The sequence below is a fragment of the Vulpes vulpes genome, chromosome 5 (assembly GCF_048418805.1).
Source record: "Vulpes vulpes isolate BD-2025 chromosome 5, VulVul3, whole genome shotgun sequence".
NCBI classification, from domain to species: domain Eukaryota; kingdom Metazoa; phylum Chordata; class Mammalia; order Carnivora; family Canidae; genus Vulpes; species Vulpes vulpes.
Genome location: NC_132784.1, coordinates 72,103,711 through 72,116,458, shown reverse-complemented (window position 1 = coordinate 72,116,458; position 12,748 = coordinate 72,103,711). Strand labels below are relative to the sequence as shown.

Below are 12,748 nucleotides of genomic sequence, written 5' to 3'. Positions count from 1 at the left end.
CCTGCATCCAAACATAGTGGTTCTGTGCACAGACTCTGGAGTCAAACACACCCAGGCTCTAATCCGGCTCTCTGTCTTTCTACTGCTGTGTCTTTGCTAAGTGACCTAACCTCTGGGAGCCTCAGTTTCCTCCTCTGAAAGAATGGGCACCGAGGGCCCACTGAGGGTCCACTTTATGGCCTGTTGTGAGAAGTAAATGACTGCACTGGCCTGGAGTGGGGTGGACGGCTCTTACCGCCAACTCAGCAGCTGTACAGGCTTCCCTGGGCTGCTGCTCCCTCTGAGCTCAGGACCCCAGGACAATGACTTAAACCCTAGGTGCTGGGGCAGCCTGGGTGGTTCAGCAGTTTAGCGCCGCCTTCAGCCCAGGGTGTGATCCTGGAGACCTGGAGACCCAGAATCGGGTCCCACATCAGGCTCCCTGCAGGGAGCCTGCTTCTCCCTTCTGCCTACATCCCTGCCTCTGCCTCTCTCTGTGTCTCTCATGAATAAATAAATAAAATCCTTTAAAAAAATATATAAACCCTAGGTGCTGCATTCTGACCCCCTCTCCCTTTGACACCAGGCCAATTCAACTCCACACATCTACTGATGGGGAAGAGGACAGGAAAGAATATTTATTCAGCACCGACTCCTTGCCAGCCACACACCTGCTCCACAAAGTAACTGCCCTGACTCTTTCGATGACCCCATGAAGTGTAAAGCACTGTCCATTTTACAGATGAGGACACTGAGGCTCAAGGACGTGAAGCGACCTGCCCAACATCCCTGGGCTTGTAAACATGCCCCTTGGCCCACTGCAGATCCTGTGCTCCGCCTGGTCCGGGGGCAGCTTTCAGGTAGACAGAAGGGCAGCAGGAGCACTGGACTGCGAGTCCAGAGCCCCGTCTCCTGCTCTGCAAGTCACTTCCTCTCTCTGGCCTCAGCCCCTTCCTCTGCAAGATGATGGAGCAGGAAGTTGATGACTTGTCAGTTCCTTCCGTCAAGGGCAGAAAGGGCTGTCCCGCTAAGATGCTGGGGTTCTGCGGGAGGCCAGGCTTTAGCGGCCCCCTCCTGGGCCCACCCAGGCAAAGTTGCTTTCCAGAGCAGGATCGGGCTTCAGCTGGCTCTGGCTTTGTAGCAATTAAGGGGCATAATAAATATGGCAGCTCATAAACGGGCTACCTGTATTTATTACACACCGCGTTCGTTACAGATTACATCTAATGGGTAGCTTGTGGAGTGCTGGGCTCCCAGACAAATGCAATAAAAGGAGCGTGTCTCCTGGGAAGAGCCTCTGACAACCTCAAAGGTGAGGCAGGTAGAAAAATAGATGGTGGGAGCCAGAGGGCGGATGGGGATACAGAAACCCAGTTCCAGCTCCAGGGCAGAGTGGGTGAGTGGAGAGAAGGTGCTGGTGCCTGACAGAGGATCAAATCCCAGCCCTGCCAGGCTCAGCTGGGGACCTGGGGTGTTTCTAAACTGCATGCATCTGAGTGTCCTGGTCTTTAAAATTAGTATACAAATAATGATTTCCTCATAACGCATGGAAAATACGGAGTGCAGGACTTGGCACCCGGGAGCTAACATTGTAGCAATAGCTAATAACAGCTGGCGTATCTTAAATTCTTGCCATGGGCCAAGGAACATGCACAATCTCAAACCTCATCAAGTTCCAGGACAGGGATAATGTCATCTCCATTTATCAGGCAAGGGAACTTAGGCTCAGAGAGGTGCCTGAGCCTCTCATGCAAGGTCACACAGCACAGGGACACCTGGGTGGCTCAGCGGTTGAGCGTCTGCCTTAGGCTCAGGGTGTGATCCCAGGGTCCTGGGATTGAGTCCCACATCGGGCTCCCTGCATGGAGCCTGCTTCTCCCTCTGCGTATGCTTCTGCCTCTCTCTCTCTGTGTCTCTCATGAATAAATAAATTAAAAATCATTTTAAAAAAAGGTCACATAACACAGAAGTGCCTGAGTCAGGATATGTCTGTTTTCTTCCGGAGCCACAACTCTTAATCATCATTTTGGATAAGCACTAATTGCCCTGCCCCATTCATCCATCCTCTTCCAAAATTCAGGCCTGTCTTCATATCTCCTGTGCCACCTCATTTCCTGCTATTTGGGGAAATCAGCCTTCTGAGCCTTCATCCACTGCCAGCCAGGCTGAAGCCAAAAGACCAACAACGCCTGACTGCTCCACCTGCCACCAGGGGTTTCTGAGTGTGGGACACACCTCCTTAGCCAACTGGCCAGACAAGAGGGACAGACCAACCTCCAATCCCCTGCCTGGATCTGGTGGAGAGCTCCACTCACCCACAGAGCTTCCTGGAGGTTGAGCAAATCAGCCCAGTTCCCTAATTTACCTCAAAGGAGGGTGGGACATAGTCTCTGGAAGGTGGGCTGAGAAGAATCTTGAGGCTGACCATGAGGTCCAAAGGCTGAACTGTTTCTCAGAAATGATGTTCAGAGGCACTTATGGAGGAGACTGCGAATCTCTCTGCTGAAGGAACATGACATACCCTCTCTGGGGCCAGGGGTGAAAGGCCCCCCTAAGGTTTCCCCAATCCCCGGAGTTGACAGGGACCCCGAGGGGAGAGTATCAGTGTGGCTGGGCCACAGGGTCCGACTGGGCCTGGCCCTTCCACTTTCCAGCCTCATGATCTCGGACAAACACACAGCTTCTCTGGGCCTTTGCTTTCTTGTCTGCAAAATGGGGCCAGGAATGCTGGCGTCCAGAGGAAATTGTGCGGACTCATGGTTGAACGGGAAGAGGTGCCAAGCTCCTCACACCACAGCTGGCACATGGCGGCTCCGTTCCTTCTTCCCTTCCTGCTCTGTCCCGCCACGGGGCAGCCACTCTCACCTACTTCCCCAGACACCAATACACTGGCCAGGTTCCCCGAATCAGGAGAGGGGAGGACTCTAACCACCAGGTATAGTGTGACTTTACAGAACAAAAATGCAGGAGAAACTCTAAGGTACATTTAGGATATGACTTGGTAAAGGCAGCACTGTTTGATGGATAAAATCCTTTAAATCGGGCACCTAGGTGGCTTGGTGGTTGAGCCATCTGCCTTTTTTTTTTCTTTTTTTAAGATTTTATTTATTCATAGAGACAGAGAGAGAGGGGCAGAAACACAGTCAGAGGGAGAAGCAGGCTCCCTGGGGAGCCTCTGCCTGAGGAAGTCTGATGTGGGACTTGATCCCGGATCTCCAGGATCACACCCCAGGCTGCAGGTGGCGCTAAACCGCTGCACCACTGGGGCTGCCCGAGCCATCTGCCTTTGGTTTAGGTCGTGATTCTGGGGTCCTGGGATCGAGTCCTGCATCGGGCTCCTGAAGGGAGCCTGCTTCTCCCTCTGCCTGTGTCTCTGCCTCTCTCTGTGTGTCTCTCATGAATAAATAAAAATCCTAAAAAAGAATCTTTTAAATCTTAGGGCCAGGGTGATGAAATGTGGGAGTCAGCATTGCAGGCAGACCTGACTTCCTGTGAGTTCAATTCCTCATGTGCATGGCGAAAGCGTGCAGGGGAGCAGGCTGGGTGTTGCGGTTCCAGCTGCCCTTCCACGAAGGGGTCTGCCTCAAGGTGAGTGTGGGGCTGGGGGGGCTGCTGCCCTGGATCTCATGGTCTCGAGGCTCCTGTCATGGTGCCTGTCACGGTGCCCCCTCACCTGGCCAAGTGATGGTTCTGGCCTTACAGATGGGTGTTTCACTGTACAACATGACCCCCAGATGCAACCGACTGGTTCTTGTACAACAAAACCAGGTGGTTCAGAGCTTTGTGGGGATGTAAGGAAAACTTTTCTCTGACACTACTGTTTGTGTCACCCTTGGTGTAGAAGCCAATGCTTATATAATTTATGTCACCAGCGTTTCCGTAACAGGAGTTCTGGGTCCCGAACCGGTAGGGCAGGCTGACTGGCCCATTGCCCTCACTCTGGAAATGAGAAATGGGAAGGGGGCATGGCCAAGTCAGCAAGCCAGTTAGGGATGGACGTGAGGCTAGAGCGCTGGTCGGGATCCCAGGTCAGGGGCCTGGGAATACACGATAGGCTCGGTATTGTGCTTATTTATTTTGGTGGCACACGTCTTGCCTTGTTAGAATGCATGCTTCCTAAAGGCAGGGACCGGTTTCGTTCTCTGCCTCATTCCTAGCATCCAGAGCAGTGCCCGGCACACAGTGGGTCCTCAATTCATACATCTGAATGAATGAATGTTGGAAAAAGAGAAACGGAAACAGAAAACTGTGTAGATCTGTGAATGAATCAGAGAAAAAAAAGACTAGTCAGAAAGACTGGGAAAGACAGAAAGATAGACAGCAGGACGTGAGATGGCAGACAGATGGGCTGAAAAAGAACTGAGGCGGAGGTAGGGCAGTGTCAGGGGACAGGGCGGAGGCGCGCGGAGGGAGGGCATGCCCTTTGCTGACTTGTCACCTGGGCAGCTCTTCAGGAGTCAGCAGGACAGAGTCTCCCGGTCAGAGGGGGTCTTGTATATTCTTCTATTGGCCCAGCTTGTCCTAGAAGGAGAAAAATATTCAATTACTATAGGAAGTCAATAAAAAGCAGCCACGTTCAAGAAGCTGTTTATGTAAACCTGCCCTAAGGACGCACACAGGGCAAGTGCCCTGCTCATCTGGGTCCATTAGTGCTAATGAAAAGCTCTCAGCATTGAGGCCCACTCCAGCTGGGGAGGCCTGCACGGGGTGCCTGCCCTCTGCCCAGATGGCAGCTCCTGAGTCCTCACAAGAGCTACGCGGGGAACCACATCTTTAAGCGACTTTCCGTTTCTGGCCTGGGCTTCATCTATATGGTTGATGAGCTGAGAGGAGGCAGTGGGCATGGTGGCCCACGCACCTGGGAGCCACCTGGATGTCACCTGGCCATCTGCAGTGATGCCTCAGCAGAGAGAGTGCCAGCATGGCCCTGTCCATCAAACCCCCTCCCCAGAAATCCTGACTCCCAAGGGAGAAACTGGATGCTGGAAAGGGTTGCTTGGCCTCACAGAAGGGCTTGCCAGAAGGCTCCTACAGAGGACCAGATCTTAGCAGTGGAAAACGAGAGTTTGCTTTCAGTAGTCAGAATGGGCCCCGAAGGAGGCTCGTATTTGGCCACACTTGTGGGAAATCACTCGGCCAGGTCAGATCGAGAAGGATCTGGAAGCGTGGGGTGGGGGAGCTTGGGCTGCGGTGGGCATTCTCATGGGGTTCCAGGGAGGGAGATGTTGGGGGGGGGTCTCAGATGCCAGTTCAGATTCTTTCCCATTCATGTCAGTGGAGGAGGGGGTGGTGGATGAAAGACTCCTCTCCCCATCCACCCATGCATCTGCTCAGGAGACACATATTGAGCACCTGCTGTGTGCTGGGGGCCGTGTCAGGAAACGGGGCTGTAAAGAAGCTCACCCTCCTGGTCGGGTGGCATTTGGGATGGAGATGCCAGGAAGCTCATCTTCTGTGTCAGTGGAGGAGGTTGGAGGAGACAAAGAAAAGGAAGACGATAGGGCTGGGGACCAGCAGGAAGGAGGGCCATCCACTGGTATAACTCCACTGCGGGCTTAGGGAGGTTTCACGAGGAAGGGGTGGCACAGTGGAGGTGAGGCTGGCAGATGGAAAGGCAGGAGAAGGGGCCTCCGTCCTGAGACCTGCTGAGGCCCTGGGAACTCCCTATTTGGACTAAACACACATATGTAGCAGGCTCGTTAACCGCCTGCCTCTGTATCCGCTGCAGAGCTTTGGGCTACACGCTCACATGCATGAGCTTCCTGAATGCTCATGACACCTGGAAGCAGGGATCCCATGAGCACTGCCATTTACCAGGAGGAAGCTGAGCCCTGGAGGGAAATGATTTGTCCAGCATCCCACAGCTGGGATGCCTTGGAGCTGGAATGCAAACCAAGGAATCAGAACTAGCTGTGTGATCACGCTGAGTCCTCACAGCCGCCCTGCTGGGAGGGCTATTGGCCCATTTTACAGAAGGCAACTGAGACTTACATTGGTAAATAGCAAAGCTGAGCATCCTCCCGAGATCCCAGAAGATTCCAGGCAAAGATGTCAGAAAAGCCACACTGGGGGCCAGGAAGGGGAGGGAGAAGCCCAGGCCCATCTGGCCTGATCAGTGATGAATCTGCTGACATTAGCCCTATGACTGAGCAGGGGTTCCATGCACTCTGGCCACTACCAGGCAGGACACTACCAGTAGGGTGGACATGGGGGGGGTGTGTGTGTGTGCAAGGGGTGGTGCAGAGAGAAGCCCCCTGGGTCCATGCAAGGTCCTAGAAGCTTTGGGCTGGACCTTTGTCCGGGGATGGCTCACAGGGTGAGATGCAGCCGATTCAGGCTCCTTTCTGGGGCTAGGGTCTCTGCGCCCCTAGGGAGCCTCAATTCTAGTTCAGGGGCTGCCTAGCCCCACGGCTCAGGGAAGCAAGGGGGAGTCAGTGATCTCCTATCCCCGTTTCTCCCCTGCCCCATCCCAGCCCTGGTCTCCAACATCACCATTCCTGCCCAGGATCAGGCTGGCAGTTATCCTGAGTGTGATGTGACTCCTTTTCCTCTGGTCATTGAGGCTGGAATGACAGGCCCAGGTGACCAACACAAGGCCCATCCAGTGACAAGGAGAAGGCACTGAACTCCTTCTGGCATCTCCCCACCCCCTCTTCACTGGAGATCCCAGCCCCATTGTATGCAGGCTCCAGGGCTGAAATAGGCTTACCCCCTTCTGGGGTTCCACCTGCCCCGGAACAGCCTCCCATCCCTCTTTGTCCTTTCTGCTCTCCCGACCCATGGCTGGGCTCCTGACTGCTTCCTGACCCAGCAAAGATATGCATTCAAGGGAAGGACCACGGAGGGGATGCCTGCCATGTGTTCCCCATCACCACAGAGACGGCACTTGCCTTGGCCAGTTAGTTCCCTGAGACCTTCAGAAAGTCACTAACCCTCCCTGAGATGCCAGGTTCTCCTCTGAAAACTGTGATCCTCAATTTCAAAGCCAAAGGTGGCTGTAAGAATTCATGATATGGGGGTGCCTGGGTGGCTCAGTCATTTAAGCATTCAACTCTTAGTTCTAGCTCAGATTGATTGTAATCTCAGGGCCCTGGGATCGAGCCCGGAGTCGGGCTCTGCACTCAGTGTGGAGTCTGCTTGAGATTCTCTCTCTCCCTCTCCGTCTGCTCCTCCCCCAGCTTGCACTCTTTCTCCCAAATAAATAGAGCTTAAAAAAAAAATAAAAAGAATTAATGATACAAAATACGTGAACTTAACTTATATGATACAAAAACTCTTGGAAACCTGCAAAGCACTCTTCCCACGGGGAGCTATTATTCTCATATAGCAGGAGAAAGGGGATGCCCAAACCACACCCACCAGTCATCAGTGAAGGTGAGCACGGGAAAGAACCATGGACAGAAGGTTTGGTCAGGACAGCTATAAACATCTTTCCCCTAAGGGGCCCCAAATTCAAATTAACCGCTACAATTTTGTGATAATTGATTCTAACGATAACTCATAGTATTGAGTGCTAACCATGCAGCAGGTTCTGCTAAGCATCTCTCCAGCGTTCTCCTACGTACTCCCGGCCCAAGAGGTCAGTACCATTATTATACCATTTTACATACGAGGAAGCTGAGATTTAGGAGAATGGAATGAACTGGTCTGAGTTTATCCATATGGCTAATCAGACACAGCCGCGATTCAGGCCCAAGCTGGCTGGACTCCAAATCAGAGCTCCCGACAAGACACAGTCCATGGAGAGGACACCAGAAAGAGGGAGGCTTATATCTTGGACACCAAAATTTCCAACCCAGGGCTGCTCTAGCGTGAATCAGGAACCAGGCAGACTCTCAGGGAGCCAGCTAGCATCCTCCCCTGTGCCAGCTGGAGGCCTCTGGGGGATGACCCAATCCCCACCATCCCCTGACAGATGGGAGCCCTGAGGCCCAGAGAGGGGCAGAGACGGGTGAGGTCACGCAGCACCTCGGGGGTTCTCCGGTGCAAGCCCCCCTGCCTGGGCCAGACAGCTTTATTAACCTTGCCCCTCCCACGGCCCCAGATGGCGGCTCCAGCCCATCTGCACAGCGCGGGCCCAGGAGGGGTTCTCTGATTAAGAAGAACAGCTCAGTTCATAAATCACTCCTTTTATTTTCACTGCCCTCAGCCTCCGGGCATACTTTCTGTGGGGGGGGGGGTGGAGAGAGAGAGAAAGCAGGTGGACATGAGCGATGGAGAAGCCGCCGCCAACCCCAGGGGGAAGCAAATACAGGTCTGGTTTGGTGTAGAGCCCAGAAATGTCCTGCAAGTACCCCAGCCAAGTGAGGGCGCTGCGGACCAGGGCAGAGGCTCGGGTCGCACGGAGCTGCCACCACACCTTCAGCAACCTGGTTTCCAGGCGGCAGGGCTCTGCCCTGACAAGCTGCAAGGCCTGCACCAGTCTCCCCTCCTGAGCCTCAGTTTCCTCACCTGCAAGATGGGGGGCGGGGGGCGGTTCTCAGGGCCAGTGCAACCACCAGGGGAGGAGGAGGAGGAGGGGAAATGGGATGGAGCTGAAAGCACTTTGGTGGCTGCATGTCCAGTTCCCTCCTTCCAGCACGTGCCAGCCCTGGGCCTGGTCCAAGACACAGACAGCAGCGGCTTTCCTCCCTCAAGGACGCACTCAGATCCAGTGCCAATCAATAACCCCACGCTGGGAGAGGAGAGTTAACAGCCCTGCCAACCAGGTACTCTGGGCACACCGAGAGGCAAGGGGGGTGGGAGGCTGGAGGGGGCCCCGGGGTGCGAGGGGAGCACAGGGCAATGCCGAGGCACAGTGTCCGGGTGTTCACCTACAGCGATCTCCCTCCATCCCACAAAAAGCTCGGCAAAGTACATGATCCCTCCATCGTTCCCTGGCACGGAGCAGGGAACCAAGGCTCCGCGGGGCTGGAAAGGAGGTCCCGGAGCCAGAAGCAACACCAGGTTAGCCAGACTCTGGGACTGGTGCTTGTTTTCCTCCAACAGGGGGCTGATCAGGATAAAAATGATTCTTGCCATCAGGTTCAAAGCTGGGGGGCAGGGGGAGGATTTGTCTATTCACTGGCTGTGCCTGCTGGGCCTCCTCCCAAGACAGACAGTCTCGTAAACAAGCAATTGGCCTGCAATCCTGGCATGCCTGGTGACGGCGTGACACGGGGACACGGACACAGCTGAGCGGGGGCTGCAATCTAATTAGGCTCCCGGGGGCGGTGCCGTGAAGGTTCACCAGCCAGGGCGCCGGGGATGCGGTGGGATCCTAAAGGACAGCCTCCCCTGCCTCCCCAGACTCACTGAATGGTGAACATAGAGGGGACGGAGCATCTGGTCTGCGGCGTTTGGAAAGGCCCCATCTCTGTGGTGTGAGTTGAACCAGGCCTGGGCACTTGGTCCCCCACCACAACCCTTTCATCTGTCCCTGAACCCCCAGGGGGCTGTTTCCATCAGAGACTCTTCAAAGAAGGACTTCCTTCATGAGGACGAGCTCCAACGGCCTCTTTGCACAGTGGATGCCGAGGACCAGAGAGGGGCAGGGTCTTGACCAAAGTCACACAGCTCAGCTGGCAGCAGGAGCTCCCCATATGAAGCCCACTGCCCTTCCCCCGCTCCTAAGACTGACATCTGAGTTTATTTTGGCTCCTGAAAGGACGGGGCACGCACTAGCTCGGCCAACCCTCCCGACCACCGCGGAGATGGGCACTCCTGCTCCACCAGTGGAGAAACTGAGACTCAGAGAAGGGTGGCCATGAAGGAGGTTGGAGGAGCAGTGAGGGCAAAGCAGGATTCCTTGTCCTTCTGCCCTGGCTGTCTTCCAGAGGGGTGGCCCTGGGGACTTTGGGTCTGCTGATGCCCAGAGTGACCCTTGCCACAACACATGCTTCCCATTCCCTCCATGTCCCTGGGCTGGACCGAAGCCACAGACGGTGCTCATCCCAGACACAGGACACTGGGTCCATCCTCCTGCCTTTGCCCTCAGGTGGCCTCTGGGGACAAAGGCTCTGGGCGCTCTTGCAGAGACTTTCACGTGCCAGGGTCAAGGTGCTGAAGGCACTACAACCAATTTGAACTTGGGTGTGAGCAGAGAGGCGTGGTCCCTTGGTGTATGGGGCTCAGGAGAGTCTAAGGGCTGGGAGGGAGGAGGGCAGGGCAGAGTGGGGACACCTGCCAGGCCCCCAAAGCTGAGCCTGCCCTGTCCTCAGGGGATGAGAAGGAAAGCCAGCCTTCCAGCGGGGGAGCAGACAAGAGATTTTATATCTCGGGAAACCCCTTTGCCTTTGGAGAGAGCCTGGGGCTGGGTGGGCAGCAGCACCTTTCTGCTTCCCCCAGAGATCTGAGATGGGCTCGGATCAAGGAAGGAGGTGCTCTGAGACCGAGAGGCCCCTGGTCAGGGGCGGGAGCTCCGGGCTTCTCGGCCGCCCACCCCAGCCCTGAGTCACTTTCAAGGAGCATAGTCCACACACCCAGAGACCCGGAGGAGCCTGCAGGCCTGGTGTTCTCCCGTCAGGCTCACTTCCTGAGGGACACCCGCAGGATGAAGTGTTGGGGGAACAGCCCATCCTTACAGTTTTCTAGGGCATCTGTGCCAGCTGGAGGGAGGCCGCTCCAGAAAGGATGTCACCCCCATCGGACAGCCAAGGACACTGGCAGGTGGGGTGGGAGGGACCTGTCCAAGGGGGCACAGCACAGCCAGGGCTGGAGGATATCGTCCAGACTCCCAGCCTGGGTGCTCCCAGCCACGCACTGGGGCAGCCTTGGCACATGCTGGGGGTGGCTCAAAACTCCGCCCGGGGAAAGCCCACAGGAAAGATGAATCTGGTGGTGGCAGGAACCACAGGACATTGGCTCCACCGCTGGCAGGGGCAGGGATGGGGAATGCCGGATGTGTTGTCTGAAACACCATTGTTGTTGGACCTTTCCCATGAGACCTAAGCCCTCGGCGGCCAGGATTGTGTCTTCTGCTTCCTCTGAGTCCCTTCAGGGGACACACAGGGCACTGGATAGAATGTTACCGGTATAATAACTGTGTCTGCTTCCCACATGACAAGGACTGAGCACTGTTCCCGGCATCATCTACAATGGGCCAGTTATTCCCCGGGGAGTACACCGAGGCTCAGAGGTGAGTGAGCTTCCCACGGTGGCCCAGCGGGCCTGGGACAGAACTTGGCTTCAGACCCCAGGAGGCACACTGTTCTGTGCTAGGGCGCCTCCTGGCTGATGATGGGCTCTTGGCCTTTCCACACAAGGCAGAGCAAGTGACGAAGAGAAGGAACCAGACGGCATGGAGTCCTGGGTTCAAGTCCAGAGAACTCTGTATCGCAGGCCCTCTAACCCTGGAGTCCTTCCACTGTTTCCCACGACCAACTCAGTGGGGAGCAGGAGCCCCCCAGCCCTCCCTCCCTTCCCACATTTCATCTCCCCTCAGGGCCCTGAGCTGCAAGAAACCCTTTGAAAGCCTTGGTAATCCATCCCAAAATATGCAAGGCTGTTGCTGGGGCAACCTGGCTCACCACTGCACAGACAGGATTTAAATATTTAATGGCTTCTTGGGTGTTAAGGGGGCCTGGGAACTGGGTGGGAAAGAGCACAGGTCTGAGCCTGGGGTGAAGGAATGGGGGGAGCTCTGGCAACTCCTGCCACAGAAGTCCCCCTACCTCCCATGCAGAGAAGAGCACTGGGGGCTCCTGGCTCTGTTGTTGACCTTAGTGTCCAACAGGATAAAGCAGATTGTGGCTGGGACCCAAGCAGTAGGTGAGACCCGGAATTCCACTGATAGATATAATGGAGGGAGGTCCCGGGAGGGGGGATTTTCTCTTTTGCAGGTGGACAAGAAAAACTTTTTTAAAAAGGTCCTGCTGTACAGTGGATGCACGCTGCGTGACGGTTCTTGCCTTCTCTCCTTCGAACCTCACTCTAATCCTATGGGGCAGGCCTGTTTTTATTCCCAATTCACAGCTGAGAAAAGTGGGATCGGAGACATGCAGTGACTTACCCAAGGCCACACAGCTGCTAAGTGGCAGACTCGAACCCAAGGCAGTGGGCTCCGAGGCCAATGCTTTCTCTGCTACATCTATCAAGAGTCAGGGCCAGAAACACTGCTTACCGCTCGCTAGCGTGTATGAAGTCCATTCTACGGGCCGGGCACTGGGCTCAGGGCTTCGCATGTTCTAATTCACTTAGCCCTTACAATGACATGGGGAGGTAGGTGCTGTTACCCCCATTTTACAAAAACAACCAATTAATTAATTAAAATCAAACTTAAAATCCTCTTATCCCCTGGTGCTTTGTCCACATCCTCCAAAGCTGGATAGGATGGCAAGAGGAAATTCTTCTGACAACTTCGCAATAAAGATGAGTCAGTTCATTGACTCACTCTACACATAAGACACATGCACACAAACCCACACGGATATGGCCTCGCAGACATATGCTCGTTTACAGACAAATGTACAAATATACACACAGACACACACAAGCATAGACACACAGACAGATATCACCACACACGCAGGCACACACATGAAGGCACAGGTGTACACACACGGCCACCCATCACTTTCCCCCTGATTGAACTAACAACAATGTCATGAAAAAGACATCCAAAGTCACCCGGTCCACGCCTCCGCCAACATCGAGAACATTTGAAACAGGCAAACGGATGTGATCTTGTTCTTAAAGATCTTCAGTAAGGAGGATAAACCCCATGGCTCCATTCTGATGTCTCTTCAACTAGGGAAGCTCCTCCTGGCATCGAAGCAAATTCCAACCTGCT

General features: G+C 54.8%; 1 protein-coding gene across 3 annotated transcripts in view; it reads right to left on the bottom strand.

The window, feature by feature from the left end:
- The window catches only part of TSPAN18 (tetraspanin 18), a 187,717-nt gene that overhangs the window by 25,003 nt on the left and 149,966 nt on the right, over positions 1–12,748 (bottom strand). For all 3 annotated transcript variants that reach the window (XM_072758810.1, XM_072758809.1, XM_072758812.1), the window contains exon 4: positions 4,418–4,500. The gene's annotated coding sequence lies outside the window, so the exon portion shown is untranslated. The remainder of the gene's footprint in view (positions 1–4,417; positions 4,501–12,748) is intronic.